Below are 23772 nucleotides of genomic sequence, written 5' to 3' on the forward strand. Positions count from 1 at the left end.
CCCTCCACCCGCTCGTTCACTCGGTACTCACCACTGTACCCACCCTACAAGTGTGCCACGATCTCTCATCCTCCTTTGCCCATACACGTGAACAAGAAAGAGCGGAAAATAAAAAGGGTGTGGGAGGGGGAATAGAGGGTGGGAATGAGGGGGTGGTAAGAGAGAGCCACCGCGAGATGAAAAGTTCTGGCGAAGACATAAAAATGCGGCGCTGCATTTCCCTTTTAAAATAAACGCGTCTTTTGCTCTTTTTTCAGTTTATTATTATCAAGTTGTGCACCCAGCAGCATTCCACCACCCCCGCGTGCTATCCAGTTTCTTTTACGTTGTCGTCCACTTCTCATCCCTCTTCCTTTTCTTCTCCATCCCCCGTCCACCCCCTTGCACCCCACCGTTTTTTTTTCCCCATCTTCCGGTACTTCTATTCACCGAATACCGCCACAAAGCCATCCCTTTGGAATCTCTTGTCTCATTGCCAGGGCTTCGGCTAGAACAACACCAGTGAATTCGTAAGTTTGAGGTTACGGATTTGGATTATGGGAATTAATCGAGGATTTTTAGTTCAGTTGTCTAGAGGCGAGTCGAAAAATTAGTTGTTCCGCATTTTTCTCCTGTCTTTCAAGGTGCTTTGATTTTTCACTGAATTTCGTTCCCCCGGAGGATTAAATTTACAAACTACTTCAATGATTTTTACGAGTTTTCATTGAATTGTTCTCTTTATATTTTTTTTTCTGCAATGATGCTATGATTTCAATGCCGACTGACACATCATAATGACCGATAAATTATCTTATGTACATGCATGCATAATTTTCAGAATATGATATGATTGTATTTATACACGAAAATATATTAATGTATGAGATCCCGTGTGACGAATCAGTCTCAATCACGTGAGGTTCGTAACTCTAAAACAGAGTTGGGCGAAAGACTTCCGTGATACCAATGACATACAGCCGAGAAATAATACCTGAACCAATTATTATTATTAGACCCATCGTAAAATAGTCCTGGGAAGGAGCAAGAGAACAGGGAATCGTTTATATTCATAAAGCAAAACTAGTCTCGCCATCACTGTGCAATGTTTCAGGGTATTATGAGCAACACATGTGACCCATTACCTAGGCGAATAATTGTCGTTAATAATATTAAGTATGCAGCTGGACAGCTTCAACAGGAATAACAATTCACTCGAGTTATGTCGAGTGCTTTCAGTTCGATTTATTGAGACTGATTAGGAATGCTGATTAACATTTTATGTGTAGAAAAAATAACAATCTGTATTGCCCCCGCTGTTGGCAAATTATGGATGAAAAATTCACGATTTATTTTATCTCTCGGTCATTTCAGGAATGTTTCTTTCTTTGGATAATTTTGAATCTGTATCAGCGAAGGATAAACTTAGAGATATCCGAAGCATATTATAAATACATTCATCCAATTTTATGGTTTCATTATAATTTCGACGATTATTGAAATTTTAAACCGAACATTTTCCAGAAATATTAATAGGAATGACAGATTTTCGATTAAATTATTCTCTGGAAATTGATAGAGATCGGAGACGTGCACCGATAAAATGTTCCATTATTAAATTTCTGTATTTTGTGCATTGTTCTTTGGTAATTGAAATTTTGAGGAATTGTTCCCCACGTTAAAATTTTCACTGACAATCTCAAATGTTAGAAAAATTGAAAAACATATTTAATTTCCGATACATAAAAAAATGATTTATTTATCGACCATAATTGACCGACAGATAACGGGGGAAAGCTCTGAAGGTGACGAGCAAAGGTGAAATCGAATTGTCCGGTAAAAAAGTCATCAAAGTACTTGGATACCCTTAACGAATGTGAAATGAATAAAAAAAGAGCCATTGAATCCGACAAACTCGCAAGCATCTCCGAATTCTATAAAGCCTTCAACTGCCATTAAAATTCATGCGAGGTAAGTACACCGATAGTGCCTCACACTTTTTCCAGCCAGTATATTCACGAGTATATAAATGCCCATGTACACTGTGATTTGGTTCTCCCTGAAACATCATTCGACACGTAAACAGAGAGTTGTGTAGAAAAGCTGACATGAAATGCATCCTCCGGTGTGCATACTTATGAGCCTCAAAGAGGGTTGGCTTGCACTATCAACTCCGGTGGTCTACACTTTTCTCCCACCCAGCGGAATACATTGATTATCACTTACCCTGACATACACTGTTTTTTTATCAATTTTTCGTGCCAAATTCCACGAATTTTTACGTGGAATTTTTACACTAGCTCGAAAAATTATCTCCACTGAAAACATTTTCACGAAATTTTATAGTCTTCAGATTATTTATATCTATTGTTTCCTATTGCTGTTTTATATGTTTTATTATTATTGTCTGGCAATTGCGAGAATAATGTCAGCGGGATTGTCAAAGATTAATGAGGTCAAGCTCAATTCAATTCGAAGCAAAAAGCGCTCACTTAATTTTAGTTATTTTAAAACTTCAAGAAACTTTAATTTTTCGGGGTAAGCAATATTAATTTTTCAATGAATACTCGAAGCAATTTCTATGGTAGTTATTTTCGCTCGCGAATTACAAAATTTCAAAGTAATTCTTATTGAATTTTTTTTTCTGTATAGAATTATTCATTTGCGTCGATCTTTACGGCGAAAAATGGGTAGAGAACTATATTGGTATTAGATTTCAGTTTCAGCTGTCAACTGTCAATAAAATTTAATTTTTTTTCTCCAACACTGTACGAATGAAATGAAATTCTCTCATTAAATTTAACTTGGCAAATTTCAATGACAGATCACCAGTGCATCATGGATAATACACAGGTAGAGATTTGACTGACATGGGTGAGAGGGAAGTTGGAGAAGTTTGCAAAGTGAGTGAGAGAGTTGGACGATGGGCGATGGGCGATGGGTTTGGGGGTACAGGAGGTACTATCTACACGGGAGTTGACACCTGACGGATGGCCCTGCGTCGCCAAAGCGGAATATTAATTTGGTAATTTATGGGGTACGATTAGACAGTGCTATCCGTTCTCGAGCTAATGCGCGAACCCGTTGGCAGCTCATCGTCGTGTCGACGAGAGAGGTCAGGACACCAATGTATCATCAAGGAGATGTCATAAAATACTTGCGCATTTCTTGATACCGTAAGTGCCATGAGATATTGCGCAAGGCATTTTTTTGTATTCCGAGAAATGGGAATTAATAGTGATGCAAAGGTATTGCGGGATTTACTGATTGTGGGAGTCGATGTGCCTTGTTAATAATAATTTATGGAATTTTCCAAGTGAATTTTCACTTTTCAAGTGGACCAAGTTTCCAACGAGGCTGAATTGTTGGTGAATTTCACCTTCAAAGGTGACGCTTGAGAAAGTCAGGTAAAAATATTACTCAATTTCTAATTTCTTGACATTTCTACAGAGACTGAAAGGGAGTTGTGAAATTTTCATCTTTCACTTTAAAAAAAAAAATGAAATTTATCGGATGGAAAAAAAATCAAGAATATATCTCGCGGGAATTTTGTTGTTTTCAATCATCTTTCAAGAAATAATAAATGAGTTTGATATTTTTTTTGTTTAATCGGTGGGACCTTGATATTCGTTGGAAGAGAAAAGTTGTAACTATCTCGGAGGGTTGGTGAATGATGATTAATCAGAGGATCGATGATATCCGGGGTGCAAAGCCGGGTAGTCTCTTGCGAATCGAGATGTACTCAGTGGCATAGTGTATACTGTTGCTCATAGTCTCTGGTATCCTGACGGATGACAGATGGGCCCACCGAGATGGACCAACACGTGCGTGAGTGGTTACGTCCAAGTATCAACGTAGGTGGATGAGGATGAATGGCTCTCGTCAAACGGTAGGGACCGCCCGCTGGTTTACGCCATAATGCTCTCTGCCACCGTCTACGTTGATGCTCTTCTCCACACGCCTCGGCAACAATCCACCACACCAAATGGTCCACCTTATTGATGACCTTGGCCACTTACGACCAACAACGGCCAAATAAAAAATCACCAAATTGAGGAAATCCACTGGTGCGAAATCGAATAATTATTGGAGGTACATAGTTTCATATTTCATTGAGGTACCTTATATAATTAAACAATTTAAAAAACATATCGAGTGAATGCACGTGCATTATAATCCGGTGGTTTTAAAAAAATAATACATTATGCCCCACCCCTGAAAAAAGCTCTCAATCCAAGAGTATTTTCGTCTCTGCAATGGATCCAGTGATGGATATACAGCTGTATTCAGGAATGCGTTGAAAAAAAAAAAATGCGTATTATTTTGAGAAATATAGAGATCTGGCAAATTAAAAATGGCATCACTATGAAATAACAGCGTCGATCTCTGGGTGGATTGGTCAAGCTCTGGTGTTATATCCAGTGGCATATATAGGGATATATAGGGATATGTTGGAATGTATGGGAGAATGAAAAGTGGCGATGTGAGGGAGAGAGAATGCGAATAAGAGTCAGAAAACCAGTCGAACCGTCTGGCCCGATGCGTCCAAATGTTATTGTTTATTGTGGGCCAAACCGGCAGCTTGATTTATCATCCCTTCCACCCACCACCACCTCTCCACGCCCATGCGTGAAATAGTAACATAATCCGTTTGATTTGTGGCCGATGCCCATTGTTCGTCCATGCACTTGACTAAAAATACCTATCCAGGCTTCAACCAATACTCGGCAAATGTTTATTCATCCTCCACTCTACTATTCTTCGCTCTTGTTGGGCCCCTTATCACTGCAATGCTCACTTATCGGTGGCTCACGTTTTGAATCAGGTAGAAAGGGAGTCAGGATAATTCTCGATATAATTTGCACAATAAAAATATAATGTAAAAAAATTTGAAGAAAAAAATATAGAAAACTCAGCCTTGAATTGACTTGTACGATAAAATGGCATTTTATCAATAGTGAATATAGCTCGCATCATGCTCTACCGCACCACTAATTATAGATTCTCTATTTATTTTATTTACCCACTCACTGGCGGTATCCGTCAGCAATGGAAATCATCTGAAATATTGTGTATGTGGGGTACGGTATGAGTGAGGAGAGACGGGGGTAATATAAGGTCGTGTTATGTGCGCACAGAACGCACCCGCCGTGGGCCACACCAGCTATAAATCAAAATTCCATTTCAACGTTCTAACGAAGGATCAAATAAAACACTTTAATTGACGTTTTTACGGCGGCCAGCAGCCGATCCCCGAACTCCTGCCTTTACTCAGGGGTTTGTCGGCCCTCTGTGAAAACCGCGCGAGACGAACCAATGGACAGTTACCTATAACTCCCATCAGTCCCGTCATTTCTACACAAATTAAAAACAAGTGGGTTATTCCCGTTATTCTCCCTCTACTTTACTTCTTTCACGGTTCTAAACTTTTTATTCAATTTATCCTCACGTTTTGATATCGCGTCTGCGGAGGTCATTCAGCAATTTTTATTTTTGGAAAATATTACAATCTCATGTAGGGACTCGGAATTTTTTTAAGAAGAATAGATTTTTTTGACGGTGACTTACGGATATTAATTTTGGCAAATGTTGTAAGGCCCCCCAAAAATAGATAATGAGGAAGACATTGGGTAGACGACGTCGCCAATCATCATGTCTCGACAGGCCCTCACTGATTATAGCGTCAAGAATTGTTAAGAGAGAATCCCCCCCTCTCCCACTATTGCTCACCAGGCAATTATCGGTAATTTCATGCTTTTTCGGAAAAGATACCGGCGTAAACATAGAGAGCCAGTTTAATATCGTTCCCCCGGTCGATCGATAATAACGGAAATATTGTCCCGGAGATGTTTCACCGAAGCTACTCCGGGTATTATAGTAATTTACGTTTTTTTGAGGAGTTCTTAACCCACATTACTAGCCCTTAAACCGAAATTCCCCGGATCCTCGCCCTCCAACCGAGTAATATTATCAAAAGTCTAATTTAATTTTTTAAATCGTCGAGAAATTTGATCGGTTTTCTCGGTCAGTGGGACGGCGAACGCCATCTCATGGTGGGCCTTAGAAGATTTCGTGGGGCCCGAAATATAATCGAAGGGTATGTTATCTACCAGGGGGACTGATTTAAAAAATACTTGCGCAAAATTCATGGCATTATGTCAGTATAATTTACACCTCAAGTTCTCATGAAATTGAGAAAAAAAAAATGGTGACTGAATTTAATGGAGTTTTCTGGCAGTTTCCGTCATTCTTACGAATTAAGTCGGATCGAAAGATTTTTGTAATTTATTATTTATCGCATTCCACCTATTATAGCGATAATAAAGATAAAATCTTCAGTCTGAGTTGGTTGTCAGTGGCGTTAAATTCTTTCGGATTTAAAAATAAAGGTGACATTATGCCCGGATCCATCAACCTGTCACCTGACTATGTACGTCAAATGTACTAGTACCTCTAATAATTCATAATAAATTAAATAAGTTATTCAATCGATCCCCGAAGAAACGTGTGCGACTGATTGACTAAAAATACACAATTGCAACAGCTCAGTCAAGCTTTATCTCCCAATTCCCTGTCACTCTGTCAAAAGTCCTCAGCAATCAAATAATAAGTTCATCAAAACCACTTCCATTATTACCATTCATAATTAATTATTTGAAGCAGGTGAAATATGATATGACACACTTAAATAATATAAATATTTCACCCCACGAATGCACTATTAAAAATTATTGTCCAAACTTTAGAATAATTGGGGATTAAAAATTTGAAATTCAGGGGAAAAATGAAATTGATTTTTTTTTTTTTTTGTAAGAGCTGGAAGGTGCAAGGGGAGAGTGAAATAAAATCAATTGCATGGAGATTTGCTGGGGGGTACGGTTGTGTAGATAGAAGGCAGGTTTTGATGCAGTACACGACGAGAACGATAGAACCGTTGAAAGACGTATGTATTATAGATGCCGGGAGACGCAGTCTACCGGACCTTTGTGAAAAATCGTGTTATAACCCTAATTTAATTTTATGGCCGGCATTACAGGAAGATTGTGTTGTATATATCGGAGGCTACGGCATAATGGTCGTATATTGCCCTGTGTATAATGATGAGAAGTGGTAGAGGAGGGGGAGGAGGGGGTCGACGGGTTTTGGAAGTGGGGACTAATAATCAGTTGTAACGTGAACCGTCGTAAACCACAAAACAACGAGGAATCGAGAGATGAGATGTGTGTTTGTATTTGACGAGGAGATGGGCAATCCGCAACTTTTTCTGATGGAATATTTTTAAAAATGAGAATTTCAATCGCCGTGAGAAGAGGGGGTATGGGAAGAGAGTGAATCAAAGTTTAGCGAAGAAAAGAGCCTCGGAGAGAATTGAAGAGGCCAGGAATCACGAAAGGGGTGTGAGTGGTATATACGGTGCACACCAGCTCAGCTCAGACCCGATGCTTATGTGGGTATATAAGGGGGTATCGGGATGCAAGGGGGCAGGGGGGGAGGAGAGGGTCGAGGGGGAGAGGGAGAAATACGGAGGTGGGTGGCAGCGATAACAGGGGCGGACGCGAAACGGAGGCGGAGTAGGCTGCAGACGCGGGGCGCGACATGCTTTATGACGTCTGTTCATCACATCGCCCCAACGTCATAAATTAGAAATCACCCCCTTGGATAGGCTCCCATCTATGATGGCGTCAGTATACCGAGGGATCGCCTCGACTTATCCGACACACGATGGTTATAGAGTACAGCTCTGGGTGAATGTTAGACGATATATCGGGGGCTATAATTTTTCCATTGAGTGGGGATGGAGGATAAATGGAAATTTCACTTTTTAATTATTTTTATTTTTTTTTTTCTTATCAACAAGTGCTATTTATTTCCCGTTGCGTGAGGAGTAAAAAAATTCGGAGAAATATTCCTGAATTTTCAATCGCAATGCTTCGAGTTCTTGCGTAAATATTAGCCTATAATAATCGACCTCACCCCAATGAGACAGGTTTTTCGTCCTGACATTACGTGACAACCGACTTGCACGGTGAGCCCCTGATTTTGATCATTTCCCGAAAGTTCGAGCTCGTCTGTCAATCATGACAATAAAAAAAACCACGATGTATCACGATTGATGATAAATTGAGGACGTCCATCAGTGCCAGGGCGTCATATCTGTTAAGAGACATACGACGACACCCCCTCCGTTCTCCCTCGACGATTGACGTAACGTAATGAGCTGATTGATTGGCATTGGGCCACAGAGCGTAATCGTTACACGGGCTCAGACACGTCCGGCCGTCGGCGTATCCGTCAGAGTGCCGAACCACCCACGTCACTCAACCCGTCATTCCGATAGCATTGGTCAACGTTTCTCTGTACTTTCCGGTGGGAAAACTCTCGCATGTCTGTGTGAGCGGTTTCACCTTAGCGAAATACTCTCTGTCGTTTTTTTTTTCAACCCTACCACCCGACGCTACCATCCCCTCGGGTCACCCCTTCTATTTCACCCCACCATCTTCACTGTCATGCGGATAAGAGTTCCTCTGTTTCGACAGGTTGACGAAACGTCGAGCGTTTCATTCCATCCGCCATCGAGAGCTGTCCCTCGCACTCGTCCGCGGCGCACGTCACTCACCTCCCTCGAGAAGAAGGGGTTAAGGGAGAAGAATACGGAAGACCAGAAGAAAGAGGATTGTTCCCCTAACTTCGGTGTATCACGTATTGATTGGGTCGGAGGTACATCAATGGGTCACTCTTACACTCATACTCATACCTAACTCCGGATGAATAATCCACCACAACTCGATGATTGTGTTATCATTGCTTATTGGATTGGATCGACGGAGAGATCGGATCAAGAATTAATTCACATGATGGAATATTTTCAATACTTTAGGAATTATTATTAAAATATCGATAGGACATTGGACCTTCCCAATTTGTTGCAAATTTTCAGGATACTATTGCCTGTCAATTTCAATCGTCACAGTATCTCCGGGTAAAACCCTCTTATCCCCTAATAATAAATCCCACAATGACATATTTCAAATTAACATCGAAAAAAAAAGTGAAACCCCCCACCAACAAATAATTCTCCACCCACCATACGACCGAGAAGCTGCCAGTGAACGGCCGACGGGTGGGGTGGAGGGTGGCGGGGTGAGAAGGAACTGTCCATCTCGCAGCACGTCACGCTAGAATAGAGTCGTGGAGGCGATTGCCACAAAAGCAAGAGAGAGAGAGAGAGAGAGAAAGTGCAGAGTCGCGGGGACGACCAGGCGAATGCGGCGAGCGAAAAAGGGGAGAAGCGAGAGGAGACCCAAGCGACCAAAGGAACGACCAAAGTATAGGGCCAAAGGAAGGGGAGGGTGTAGGGGGGGATAGAAAATAAGAGAAGGGGGGGTTGGGAGAGGGTAGCTGTCGCTCGCCCGGGCAGCAGACGTCTTCTGACCCGGCCGGTGGCTCAACTCGACTCAACTAGACTGTGCGCCTCGAGCGGTAGCTATACAGGAGAAAAGGAGGCGGAGGCGAGAGGGTGTGAGGGGCAAGAGGGGGAGGTGAGTACTGCGAGGGACACGAAAGGAGGGTGGGTGCATTGCTTTTCACGGGAGGCGCCACACTACTCGTGACCGAAGCACAGGGGGGCACTCAGGGTGGCGCTACGACTGGAAGGGGGGGCAGAAGGGGGCACGAGGGGGTGCTAAAGGGTGGCAAGCGTATCGATCCGGACGGAGCTTGGGCTGACGGCTGACGAGGCCGTCACGCGAGACGAGTCGAGACGAGACGGACGGAGAAGACCACCCCCCGTCACCCCTTCGACCACCCGCCGCCCACCCACCGGGTTATACTTACTCCCGCAGCTCTCCTTCTATCCCGTACTTTAAGGCTACATGGCTATAACGTCCAATGTATATACGGCGAAGGGGGGACAGGGAAAAATGGGGCTCCGTGTGGAGACGCCTATGTACCTATTTCGCCCCCAACCCTCCTCCTCCCCCCTTATCGTGTTTCATGTCTTTGGAGATGTTTATGTGCATTGTACCTGTGAGGGGGGAATCGTACGGTTAGGAAGGGCAATTTTTTGGGGTTCGGTGAGTAAAGTGCCGTTTTACGGACACCGTACAAAAAAAAAACATTTTTCGTCAGGCCTAGTTTTAAAAACAGCGATTACACACTTAAATTCCATTACACCACGAAAAACTGCACAGGATATGCAGTGAAAAAAAAAGGTTACACAGTTCTACCGAAATCCAATACTTCCCGTACTTATTCCACAGTCCCTAAAGTTCACGTCAACAATCCCACTCTCCCATGACCTTGAACTCCACTCCCCCAAACACCCCTTTACGTCCTAGTCCGACAACTCGGAATTTTCTCCTTCAAGTCATTTCCAATTTTCACTCCACTCCCATTAATTATTTCCTCATGAAAGTTGACATCGAACTCCACACATAATCAGAAAAAAACAAGCATAACGCCAAGATGTATTAGACTAGAGAGAATGTTTACAGAGACAGGGACCGGGATTACCGGTAGTGATGAAATAAACCGTTCTTTTTATTCGGTTTTTGTTGATTATGTCGGGTGAATCGAGGTGCTCCCAGTTTGGGTAAGTGAGTTTTGGGTTGGTGGGAGGATACGAGGTGGACAGAGGGGGGCGCGATGAGGGGTCGGAAAGAGACAGAAGAGGTGGCCACACGACGGGACTCCATCCCTCGGGCATTTGTGGGGTGAATGAGAGAAGCAGTGGAACAAAGACAGATTGTTAAAGCGTAGAGACGGCTGAAGGAGGATACTTGTGTTCGATTGCTTGTGGGTGTAGGCGTCCAGAGAGAGGACTCTTCTTTCCCAGAGTGTACGAGTGGAGGGATAATGGAATTTCCATCGTAATGGAGATCTCACAGTCTCGTGTTTTGTCCGTTTGGATGCTGGTCAGTGTCGTATACTCCATGTTTATGTTGGCAGAATGTGAGACGGGATTTTATCAAGAGGATGGATTGGTGAGGCGATCGGGGTGGCAGAGCTGGGGGAGGAGGGGGAGGAGGGGGAGGCAAAGGGGGGAGATGCCAATATAACTCGTCTGGCGCATAAGTAACATTCAACAGTGACGGCGCAACGTCGAATGTTATTTACTCGGACGCGCGGAGTGTCTCGCGGGCCTAGAAGTTTGCGTTCAATTGATTGACGAGTAGACGCCTCGGCCATCTCTTCACTCGATATGTCTGGAATGAAGGTTGCACGTCCATTCTCCGTGCAATTGGAGCGTATCCACTGAGAAATTCGATACGGAGGTGGGAGAGAGATGGGGTTTAACGTATTGGTTGGAATATCTAGCACCTTTGGAGATGCTGGGGCGACAGTGGTGGAAATTTTTTGCATTTTTTGGGGGGTGACTGGCGAATTCCCTGATCTCAATTTTAGAACGAAATTTCAGCGGTGTCTTGGAAATTTCGGATAATCCTTTTTCAATGGGTCGTTCGAGAAATTGTTTCCAACAATTCTGGGGCCATCAATAATTTCAAATTTTTCCGTTGAAATTTCCAGCGCAATTTTCAATGATTGCAGTTTAAGGTGAAAAGAATTTATCTTGAGTTTAATGCGATGAGTTGTGAAGATGTGCAATGGAATTTGCTTTTCAGATGGTCTCTGATAGACTGGAAACAGTGACCCTTCTTGGTTTCCTCACTTATTCAGCCCTCTTGCGAGGTAACAGTCAGTCTCTTTATCGTTGCAGCTTTTTCACTGGTTTTTTCGTCCCCACCCTGATGAAGCTTGCGAACGGCATTGAGTCTCTCTCCCGCAAAGTTTCTTCAACGATACTCCAGACTCATGTGCCTCTAGACATAAGGCATCGGGCATTCGTCATCCCGGCCATCTTTTTCTCAGGGCTAATTTATTAGCGCCGCGACGCTGCGCCTCGTTGAGACTCTAAGCTCCTCGAGGACGTCGGTCTCCCGCCGTGTGTAACCAGTATCGGGGGTATATGGCGTATTTCTGGTCAACATCTGACACACGGCTATCTTTTATTCCGAATAACACGTTGGACGGATCAAATTGTATTTTTTTCGGACTGCAGTTGTGGCATTTTTTTACTTTTTTCAAAAACCAAGGACAGCAACAGGATTTTTCTACAGGGATTTTCGGGTTTGAAAAGTATGAAATACCAATGTCCTGACGATAATTCTCGCTGATTGCAGAGCGAATGAAAAAAAATAATAATTTCCACGGTGTTTTTGACGATTTATCGTCGGCACTGCCACGAAGAAAAAAACAATTGTAATTTCCTACGACATTTTCCCAAGCGTTAGTTCCCTCTGAGTCTACCACCTTTTTTTTATTATCCAAACTGAAAAAAAGGGAGAAGACACGTTATTCAGACAAACGGAACGCGTTGATGTTTCCTCGGATGGTGTTAGGGGGATAGATTTATGGCCTCTGTCCTTGAAATTCCAGAAAAACATTTGAGGCATCTCAAAATCCCCAGGCCATTGTTGCAGGGTGAAAGTTTGCGCAATGGGTATCCGTAATATAATTCGGTGCCCTACGGTTTTCGGCTAGAGCCCAGAGGAAGCACCAAATCATGTCAAAAAATTTTCACGCATCCGTGATGTATTCAAAGCGATGGGGATTTCATTCATCTATGGTGATAATGCGAGAAGAGAAAGTTCCCGTCATTGACAGCACTTGCAATATTCAATATTCCCAATTCCTCGATCAATAACAATAACGCAATTTAAATTCTCAAATAATGAGTTTCAATTCCATTTTTTTTTCTCAAATTAATTGAATTCAGTATTTTTTTTCTCACGTGGAAAAATATTGCCAGAATATTTTGGGGTGAGAATCATAAAAAAAATATGACAAATATCATATTGTTGAGAAAAACATATTCAGCTCATTGCATCAATTGCTGTGATGAGTTGTCACTCAAGATGATGATAATCCAAATGTTCCGTATGAAATCCCTGACGCTCAGTCCTCTCGAATCAATGTAGTTTGTACTAACGAGTACTAGCTGCGTTGATACTAAATATAAAGCTTGATGCCCGGCGAGTCACCAAGTAACTTGGTCATTTGAATAAATGATGTGATTCTCTCAGCGTATCACTCATTTTCCGGGCATGAGCATCAGGCTAGTTTGCGCTATCCACCACTGAATTTTCCCGGATTTCGCGTGGGGATCGTTAAGGCATCGCGAGATACTCCTTTCATCCGTCCATCCAGAAATAAACGTCACTCTTTCATTCTCTCATCTTGGATTTCTCTCTCTTGGAGGCAAGTCACGAACTCCTCAGCTCTCGGCTCAATAAGAATCATTCGACTAAACATTTCAGTATTCCAATGCACTATTAGAAATTTTTAATGCTCAATGGGTTTTTTAATTATATCTCGACATTCCAATCCCATCTTTGCCTCTTTCCATAATTCAAATATTCTATCTAAATTTGTGTCTATCTTAATTTATAAACCAATTAAATTATTACACGAATTATGGGATGAGCATTAAAAAAAAATTGTAATGCTTCGAATAACACAAAATAAATAAATATTTGTAAAGCCCCTGGGGCAAAACGGGTTTGCCCCTTTTTCATATTTAGCATTGAATTTTTGGTCTTTACCACATGGATAAAAATATTGAGAAAATGTGTCTTGAGGCCATGCGAGATAAAAATAAAAGCATCGAACGTCCTCAGCCCTCTCATTCCCTCTCGTGTGAACTTGCGAGAGATTAATCGCCCGTGAGAATCAAAAGGGAATGCGTGCTCGTTGAAAATTTATCGCGACGCTATATATTTTCTTCGGTACGCCCACGTACCTCTTGATACGCACTGTCACAAGAAAAACGAAATCGTTTTGACTCTATTCAGCTTTTTATGGCATTTTGGAAATTATTCATATATTTGGTAAAAATGACGGAACAGCATTGGAGAGGATTACCAGAGTATTCGAAAAATTAACTGATTCGTCACGATTTATTTATCCGCGTTCTCAGTCATCAATGATCAGCTCTGGATATTGCTCTAATGAATAATCACGTCTATCTAACAATTTAATTCTGAATAATTAAGAATGAGGAAAAGATGATTCACGAGTTGCGACCTTGCTGGGAGAAACTTTTTCCCGATGAATGTAGAAATCATCTATCTACTCAAACCACGATTTCCATTATTCAAAATTTTTGTAATAAAGATGTAAATGTTTTTGACAGAGAGATTTATTTCACTTCAATCTAGGATAAATGAGTGAATATGTAAAATCTCTTAATCATTAAATCATCCGTGAACAGTTGGACGCTTGTGAAACTCACGTTGCGATTCGTCAATTTATTGAATTGAGAAATAAAATGGAAGAAAAAGAACTTGAAGTAACAATTCCGGCATGCACTTGTCAGAAATAATTTTTCCTCTCAGTGAACAAGCCAAAACCCCTGACAATTTTTCAACATCTGAAAAAATAATGATCCGTGATTTCATCGACAACAATGGCAACCCTCAACTTATCGTGGAGTAAAAAAAAAATGGCTACTCAATAAAGAAATCCCATTTGACCCTTATTATCCCCTCCATTGTTTCGCAGGCAGGCATCGCCATAATCAGAGTCTGGCCAGCTTATTCCATGGGACACCATCGAACAACTGAAACCACTATGGCACCCATACATCCCCCCACCCTATTTCGCAAGGGTACCAAACCAAAGAATTCCAACCGCGTTTCGGTTGAATCGGCTGTCAGGTGTGTTCGATTTATGTGCACGCCGATCCAACGAGTGATTCACTATATGAAAGGATCAAGAGTGAAACGATCGGTGGGAGGACAGGGAAAAGGAGGATGCTCGAAGGAGGAGGGACATTGAAGAATCGCGAGACTCGCCAGCAAAGTTACTCGCACCCAATTCAGCCCACGCTCAAAAAACTATTTTTTCGAAAAATTCAAGTTAAGTCAACTTCTGTATTTTTTTTTTTTATAAAAAAGTTCCAGTTTTGGAAGTTCAAGTATTTTTTTTTCATCACTATAAATTGTCTCCATTGCTATTGATTAAATTAATCCATCAAAAAAAAAATTATCCAAAAATCAAATAAAAAAACTGGAAAATGGTAATGATCCCCGCAATAAAATAATTCCTCAAAATAATTCCAAAGAAATGTAGCATGATAGTGATTCCAATTTTTTAAAATCATCGATTGATTATTATAATTATAATGTGAATGTAATTGCCCTATGGGTCACTGAATTAATTAGCATCCTCATTGAACGCATATTATTGGCGAGTGTTTGCAACACAGCGAAAAAGTTGTGATATTTATCACCACTGACATTGATTTGGATTTTTATCATACGGTAAAATGAGTTGGAGGAATGATTGAGATTAATTGCGTGTTCTAATAGAAGGGGAATCATTGTGGAGTCATTTTTCGTTGTGGGTATAGAATGCCTCGCGATTTCAACAAACTCCACTTGAGAAACTCTTCCGCTGGGAGATTTATGCCCTCAAGCCCCGAGTGCATACGCCAACTGGTTTATCGGTTAGTGTGGATGGAGTGCATAGATCTAACGTTTTTATGCACAAATGAAGAATAATACATTCTTTTGACTCTCGATGACAACTCAAGAGATTTTTTAACAGTTCCGTTCAAAAACCTGATACACTGAGAGCAAAAAAAATACTTCTGCCAGAAGTAGCAACTCCACAGAGGGACAAAAATTCAATGAGAATTACCGGAAAAAAAATCTATCGTATACCGGAACAATTATATGATGGATAATATTACTGAATACTATTCAATTTTTTGAAGTTTTTCAAAACGAAGTTTTTCTTCGTTTAGAGCGATAAGGCGAGTCTTTCTGATTATCATATTATTATAACAGCAGAAATTGGTCAGTGAAAATTGGCGGTTCCAGGACAAAAAAGTCATAAAATTTACCCTGACATTATAGTTAAAAATGATGAGTTTAATGATGAGCTTAACAAAAAATAATATTGCAACTTTTTACCAAACTCGTTCTGTTTTTTACTACAACGTCAGAGTAAAATGCGCTACATGATTATTAAATGCCGGTTTACACGGATAAAAATTTTCTTAAAAAATTACCCTAATGAGTAGTAATTCACTTGAAAAAATTTTATCAAAAGGGTCTTCAGCAAAAATGAGGGCGTTTGAAAAAAATAATAACAGAACACCCAGTAAAAATTCGCCGTCAGTTTCGCATGATTTTTTCATTTCGCTCGGATATTATGACGAATATGTAATTTTTATTGAATATTTCTGCCGGTGTATAAATTTATCAGCTGTACACATGGGTTGTCCGTAGAAACGAGATTGTTTGCGCCTCATGGTCTCCCACGTGGACAGAGAACGGCGTGGCGCGCGCCAACACTCATCCCGTACCTCCCATCCCCAACCCCATTCCTCCCTCAGAACCTCCCCAAAAAATCCCCTCGCCTCTTCAAAAGATTTAAAAAAACTTACATTTCATGCGTTGCGGCGCGTGCTGTTTCCTTCGAGGCATCTGTCTCCCTCGATTTCCCTCACCAATCACCCCGGCAAAGTCCTCAGCCAACCCGTTGCTCCGAACCACAAAAATCCGTCACTCTCAGCGTCATATGACCACTAAATCACCTCCCCCCACTCACAACCTCTCCCATAAACCACAAAATAAACTGTTTAATCACTCACTATCACTCAACTGGTGCGCCGAAAATAAAAATCCGTACAATTCATTAAATCCAAAAAAAAAACCAAACGACAGCACTGACACTCGAATTATTGGAGAGAAGCAGTAATGGATATAAAATTTTCTACATTATCTATGTCCCTCTACTGTCAATCACTGTCCAGCCACTCGTGCCCGAATATTCCACAATTGATTTATCACTTATCCCCGGCATTCGTCAGCAAAATCCATTATCCAATCCCCAAAAATCAACGACAATTCCCTAGTCCATGGCAGGCCAACAACTGAGCGGCAAAAAACCCTAGAAAGTCAAATAAACCCGTGGGCGTGTTAATTTTTATCGAGAGGTGGGGCGAGGGTTTGACGGGGAGGTTTTCAGTGGAGCGTCGGGCGAGGTTATGAAACGGCGACGAAAAAAAATAACAAATTCACCACTTTTCCCCCCAAAAATTATGTCACCAATTCTCTAACACTCGTTTACCACAAATCCACGTCACTATAAGCGCACGACAATTGTTTTGGGGTCAGTGGTATTTATTATTGCTCAAGCACTCAACAAAATCACCAACATGATAAGCTTTTGAAATCGTGCGGGCGGCGGTCCAGCGCTGACTGACTGCGGACTGGCGTCGCGGTGAAACGCCGCGTGGTGGGGGAGGTCCTCGCTCCCTCGGTCCTCCTCCCTCCCACCTTCCCCCTTAACCCCCCTCCTCGCCTCGCGGTCAACTCTTATTTATTCGGGGGAAACAATTTTCATACAATTCCTCGCAACTCCTTTTTCCGTCCAACCAACGTCTCCACTCCCATCAACAATAAACTATTACGATTTTCCCGGTGTTCATTATACAAGTCGTTCGTAAAAAACATCAACGTGATTTCAAAAAATTCACGAGAAATTCACGGGAAATTCACGCCAAGTGAATAATGAGATCATGTGAATATGAGGGTCTTAACGACATGCACAATGCAATGGGCGGGATCTTGCATCTTCGAGGCGGTCATTCTGCGTATCTCCCTCCACCCCCCCACTACACCCCTCCCGCGACCACTCAATCTATCGCAGCGCGTCGACGGTTGACGCTCGAACTACGGTGCAACGAAAACATCTTGTGCGAGTCTCTCAGGATTTCTCCAATTTTTCAGTCTTTACACGTGATTTTAACTGTAATGCTGGTGTGAATTGATTAAAATTAAATTCCGACAACTCATGAGAAATCAGGGGGTGAGTATTTTTTATGATTTAATATCGAAATCGAGTTGTCTCCCCTGGCTAACCTAAAAACCCCTTAAACCTCAAAACGACGATAACCCAAATGACATTAAAACGAATTAGATTGTCACACCAGCTTTGACACGAATCAACAGTTAGTATTTTCAATTTTCGGGATACGAGTTTCAAAACACCCAATGAATGATAACCTCGAGATTGAAGTGACGAACATGAATGTGAAGTGATCGTATTGGCCGAAAAATAAAGTCTGTAAATATTCCGGGTTTTCCGATTGGGAGTGTTTTTATGAAGTTACAATGAATACATCAAACTGCTATAAACTCCTTTGGCGGGTTTATTTACTTGCCGTGGGATGACGCACCTCATAGGATCACCACACCGCGGCGCTACAGGGCGAACCGCGTAAAATAGGCCACACCTCCTGGTGTACAGTGATGGGCGGAGCCGAAGTGATCTATAGCGTCATAGAACACCCCCACTACGTTTGTCTGAAAAGCCGAGGTACGTACGGGTCTGCAACAACACCCGCCCACAAATGCCGAGATCGCGCGCACCTCCAAGCCCCATCGAGCACACGATATGTTTATGCTCCTGTAGCCGTGTCTCTATCTAGTCACCGGAGTTCTCGTTGTGGCTGCAACAGTGTACATCAACTCTTTCTATACGCCACTCTTCTTTCTTCTTTTCATATACCCACCTCACCCCTCCTCACTCTCATCATTCTCCTCCCCACCAGCCCCTTCAACCCCTCATACCGATATCGCGGGCGTTCATTACCCCGCTAAACATTCCTGTCAATTAAAAGTGCACGACCGCCGATTTAGTGGCGATGTCGCACAACTCTCCGGTCAGACACTATTTTTCTTCTCAGTGGAATCAGAAAATTTCGCTCCACGTCGGTGCGAGGTTGTCATCGTTATGTGACAGACTACCTTTTTAGCGAAAAATTTGGGGGAAGATTTATCTTGAAGATTTGGAATAGAATGGCGTAGTGGATCTGCTCATGTTTTTGGTGGTAATAATAATAAAATAAAATAGTGTGGGTAAAAGTCAAGTGCGAAGGTTCGCCCTTTTGAGGTCTAATTTCCACTGAACCTATTTTCCGTCCAGGGCCCTAGCCTGATAAATATCGAGCAGGGGTTAAGGAACTTCTGACAACTTAATATCTGGATTTTTGGCTGGTGCAAGAAGAGCATCATGAGAAAAGACGACGATGGCATTCTGGGATTGTTATAATTTCGGAAAGGGGGGCCCCACTCTTTCATTGACTTGCTTTACGAACAAGGAGGTCGCTTTTCTCCCAACTTTGTAGATGGGCGACATTGGTGGCGGGACGTTTATGGGGGCATTTCTTAGGCTGCAACCACAACCACTCTCTACTCCAGGACTGAAGGGAAAAACTCAACGATAAAGAGAGAGAGGAGATAGACTTCGGGGCCAACTGCTATTCTCCACTCTATATTGATCACAAATATCACTCTATACACTTGCAATGGGCGGCTATATTTTCGGTTTCTCCAGCTCCAGCTCCACTGGTTATGATTTAGCTTATCTTCTGTTTTTCATCTGTCCCGGACAATAAACGTGAAAATTTATTTATCCCCAGCGAATCGCCTGGGTATAACTGATGATGGCATTACACTTACGTAAGTCTGCTGTAATGACCGGAGATGACGGAAGGATGGATCCTCGATGCAGATTGTCTCGGTTTGTTGCAACCAAAAGGACTCTTCCGAGGGAATGAAGTAGTTGACGGGCAAGTGTCCATTTTTTTTTTGCTGGTGTACCGTTACGCAATGTTCGAGGAAGGTTACCTCAACTGACCTTCCAAGCTTTGGGTGATGAATGTCTTTTTTCGAATGGACGTTACAGAATATCCTATTCTGTTTGCTGTTCGCTTTATCAACGAAAAACATGACCTTTGGCGCGTTTTCAGAAGAATTGGCTCTCGTGACAAAGGAATTTCTATTCTGGAACTTGAGGAAAATTAATATCATCAAGGAAAAATATGTAGAAATTGCGAATTTTCACGATTTTAATTTTCCGTAAGAATTAATAAAATATTAGGAACGATAGAACTTCAATATTGAGCACTAGAAATAATATTGTATAAAAACGTTGACACTACTTACCATATTTTGTACTGCAATGCCGGGTTAAAAATTCTCCAGATCAAATTAGCTGAATTAATAAATTTCTCCATGTACAACTGCTCGGTCTCTGTGTAATTATTAGATACATCACGTACCAAAGAAGCTTCCTACATCGATAACGATCGGGACGTGCTATAAAAATAAATAATTCTACCCCAGTAATGAATTCCAAAACCCCCGGAATAAATCACTCAGAATCGCTTCACCCACGATATTTTCAGCTATCTGTTTATTCCAAGCGGATCATCGCCTACGTATCATTGAAATATTTATTGATAGACGTAATATACGGCAGATACAGTGTGATATTCATCGGGATAATTCACGTTGGGTGGATGGATGAATGGCATTTGTATACTCCAGCGGGGGTCCACCTGCGACTTTTCCGCGTTTAACCATCGGTTCCATTACTTTCAAACAAATCTTTAGGCAAACGACGGCTATGTAACCTTGCGGAAGCATTCTCTAATCATCTTTCTTCATTTTTTTTTTTCGGGCTATTTCCGTTGACCCGTAAAGTATGTCTCATTCGACCTGGAATCCCCCACAACTTTCTCCCCACTACCCCTCTGTTATGAAACACCTTTTCATTTTCTCTCGTTTCCTCCTCTTGTTCCATTTCTTCTCATCACATTAACTTCAGGAGTAAAAGAAGTTGTTATTATTTTGCATTGTTCATGAGTCTCGTTCTACCTCTGGAAAATTTCATTTTATTTTACAATTTACGGGGGAGTTGAATATATTCAGATCAAGAAACTTTTGCAAATATCAGGGTTTTTTTGGCTGGCTACATCTGCAGAAATCATTTTCGTAACGAAAAGGTAGAGGATAATAAGTTGTCCTGTTCTTCGTTCTGTTTAGTCAAGTTTTGAAGAAAAATTTCGGGATCTGAGAGATTTTCACGCGATTTTCCCCAAAAAAATGTCGAGGTCAAACGAATTCTCGAGATATAGCAATGCGTCAATTCATAAACATTATCTCTCCTCCAGCCATTTTTGTTCCGATAGTCCATTTCCGGTGAGAATTAGAGGAGCCATAAAACGAGAATAAATGTAAAATGAAGATTTTAAGTGTCTTTTTTTTTTCATGTAGCTCGAAAGGTAAGTAAAATATATGTGACGCAAGGTCAATGGAGGTATTATCTAATGGAAACTATGGATCTAGAGCTCAGGTATAGACGCCGAATTCTTGGGGAGTTTGAAAATTGACCGCTCGAAAATCTGTGGGTGGAGACTTTTCAACAACGGCGGTGGTCTTTACATATCCACCATCTTTCAACACACATATTTCGTAGATTTTCATTCAATAAATTTTCAATTCTCCGTCCCCCAAATCTCATCAGATTGCTTGAGTTGTAGTAATTCACGTCGAATGAGTGATTTGTGGAGGAGAAGAATTAAAAAATGAAGTAATCCTCTCCAATACCGCTAGATATCAGCTGTCATTGACAATTAACCAAGCATCGACCCGATTTCACTCAAATCGGGTCATTATTACTAATAAATACATTTGGAACTCTTCCCTTTGAGAGTTTTAAAAAATCCGCTGAATAGAATCGTCTCATTTATTAATTCGAATACTGGATTTATTGCCTCCTCTCGCAGGAACAGTCTCTCATTAATTAGATGCCTCGGACCATCTCAATATATTATTTTTAGATAATGATGAAATTATCCAATTATTATTTTTATTTTTTATTTTTTCGTATATAGATATTCGTTTTTTGAATAAGCGTGGAAGGACTGCAAGAGCTGTCAGTCAGAGTCATCCAATGAACCGAGAATGCAAATAAATATTTCCCTTGGATAAAATAGATGAGTTGAGTAATCTCACCTGATATACCTGGACAAACGTAAATTCCTCTATTCTTTTCTATCACGAAGCCATATTGCTTCGGACACAGCCGGCTATCTTCCACCTGACAATTGTCTGATTGGCTCCTTTGAGGGCTCCATTCATTGTTGATCGATCTCAATAACCTCGTTAATGGCGATATACAGTTTAACGACATAATGTGTCAATCTGTCTGTCTAAAATACCCCCGAACCTTTAGCCACCTCGACATCATCACTGACGGCTTCTCAATAAGCCCGATAAAAAACTAACGACTCCCGCAGAAAAAAAATATTCTCAGAGAAAAACAGAGAATATCCTTCCTGCGGTCTGCCATATTGAAGAGGGTGGGGCACAACGGGAGAATTGTCAGAAAATGGAACATCCGATTGTCCGATAAAATTTCATCTATATAATAACTTACGTTTTTTTTATTTTAATTGAAAGAAAATATATAATATATTTTTTACGTTGAAAATATTTTTTTGAATTAATTATATTGATGATATCGATTTTCATTACCATATTTTTTTCATTTTTCCACGACCTGAATTTCCATTTGAATTTTCCAAAAAAAAACGTGAAATTTCCGAATCAAGTCTCCACCCAAAAAATCTCCCACACATTTCCTACAAAAATCAAAACCACCATTCCCCGAGGCTTGCATTATTGAACCATAAAACAATCATCCTCTCGTCCATAAAAAGTTAATTCACTTGAAACCAGGGATATCTGACATGAGAGCCGAGGCGATCTGCCTTACGAAATACAGCCTCGTCGATGAGATTTCGTCACGCAAACGTCTTTGTACTGAGATCGCTACCCGATGAGAAAAGAAGAATCCACCCACCACCCCATTTAGTGGTAGTGATAAGGTGCGGGAGGTGAGGGGAGGGCTGATAAAAGGAGAATGGAGTAGTGGGTGAGGTAACGGGAAAAAGGATATGCCGGGGGTGTATAAGGAGTGTGTGTGGAGAAATAGTATGGAGGAGAGTCGACAGTCCGTCGGTATCGATCGGGCGTCTGCGGTAGATTGACACGTGTCATGGCCGCTTCGGGGGGTGTCTTTCTCTCGGGATGTTGAGACGAGGGGCGCGAGTCGCGATGAGAGGAGGCGAGAGGGAAGTGTATGATGGCACAGACAGAATGAGTGAGAGGGGTGAGGTGGGACCGAGGGGGTAAAGAGGGTGGAGAGGGTGGAGAGGACATTAAGGTGCGTAATAGCCAGCGGGGCGAGCGCGCACCACCGCGGCATCGATTAGACAGAGGCTCGCTCACCCTCTTACTAGATGCAACCCCTCTCCACATCGTCTCCTTCCCTCTTCGTCTTCCCCGCCGATTTCAACCTCCTTCACAACGTCCAACTCTACAGAATACGTGCTCTACATACACACGTCTACCTACACCCTCCACTCTTCCGGGGGACAACTACATTTCTCCCCTTTTTCGGGGGATCCCTCCTCCTCTCCTCCTTTTTTCACCAGTTCGGTATCGACATCACACGGGGCTGTTTTTTTTTATCAGATAGTGTTGAGTAATTATGCACTGAGAGTAACGAATAATTTCGACCCATTGGAAAAATTTAACAACACCGTAGGATAATATTCACATTTGATTTTTGAATGTAATGATCGGATGGTAAATTGGTGGCAATTCGGTGATTCAATTCCCCCTCCTTTCGGTCTATGAAATAAATGAGAAAAAAGGCAATTGGTTGCACTGAAAAATATGCTGACCACCGGCCCGAGTGGAAATTTCGATCAGGTCCAGATCAGGATTTGATCAGGTCAGCCCTGATGATAGATCAGGATCTGATATGGTAACTGGATCAAATCCTGATCAGCCATGTAACGCCGTTTTTAATCAAGATTTGATCAGGACAACCAGTTCAGGATTTGATCAAGTCAACCTTATTTAAACTGGA

At 41.7% G+C, this 23772-nt stretch overlaps 2 protein-coding genes across 3 annotated transcripts in view; one reads left to right on the forward strand and one right to left on the reverse strand.

Annotated features, from left to right (window-relative positions):
• The window catches only part of tio (tiptop), a 73025-nt gene extending 56487 nt beyond the window's left edge, over positions 1–16538 (reverse strand). The window contains exon 1 of the mRNA XM_011311256.1: positions 16427–16538. The gene's annotated coding sequence lies outside the window, so the exon portion shown is untranslated. The remainder of the gene's footprint in view (positions 1–16426) is intronic.
• A 1196-nt stretch (positions 16539–17734) lies between these two features.
• The window catches only part of LOC105270372 (zinc finger protein 91), a 21310-nt gene continuing 15272 nt past the window's right edge, over positions 17735–23772 (forward strand). For both annotated transcript variants that reach the window (XM_011311257.1, XM_011311258.1), the window contains exon 1: positions 17735–17853. The gene's annotated coding sequence lies outside the window, so the exon portion shown is untranslated. The remainder of the gene's footprint in view (positions 17854–23772) is intronic.

This window comes from Fopius arisanus, unplaced genomic scaffold, assembly GCF_000806365.1.
Source record: "Fopius arisanus strain USDA-PBARC FA_bdor unplaced genomic scaffold, ASM80636v1 scaffold00086, whole genome shotgun sequence".
Taxonomy (NCBI): domain Eukaryota; kingdom Metazoa; phylum Arthropoda; class Insecta; order Hymenoptera; family Braconidae; genus Fopius; species Fopius arisanus.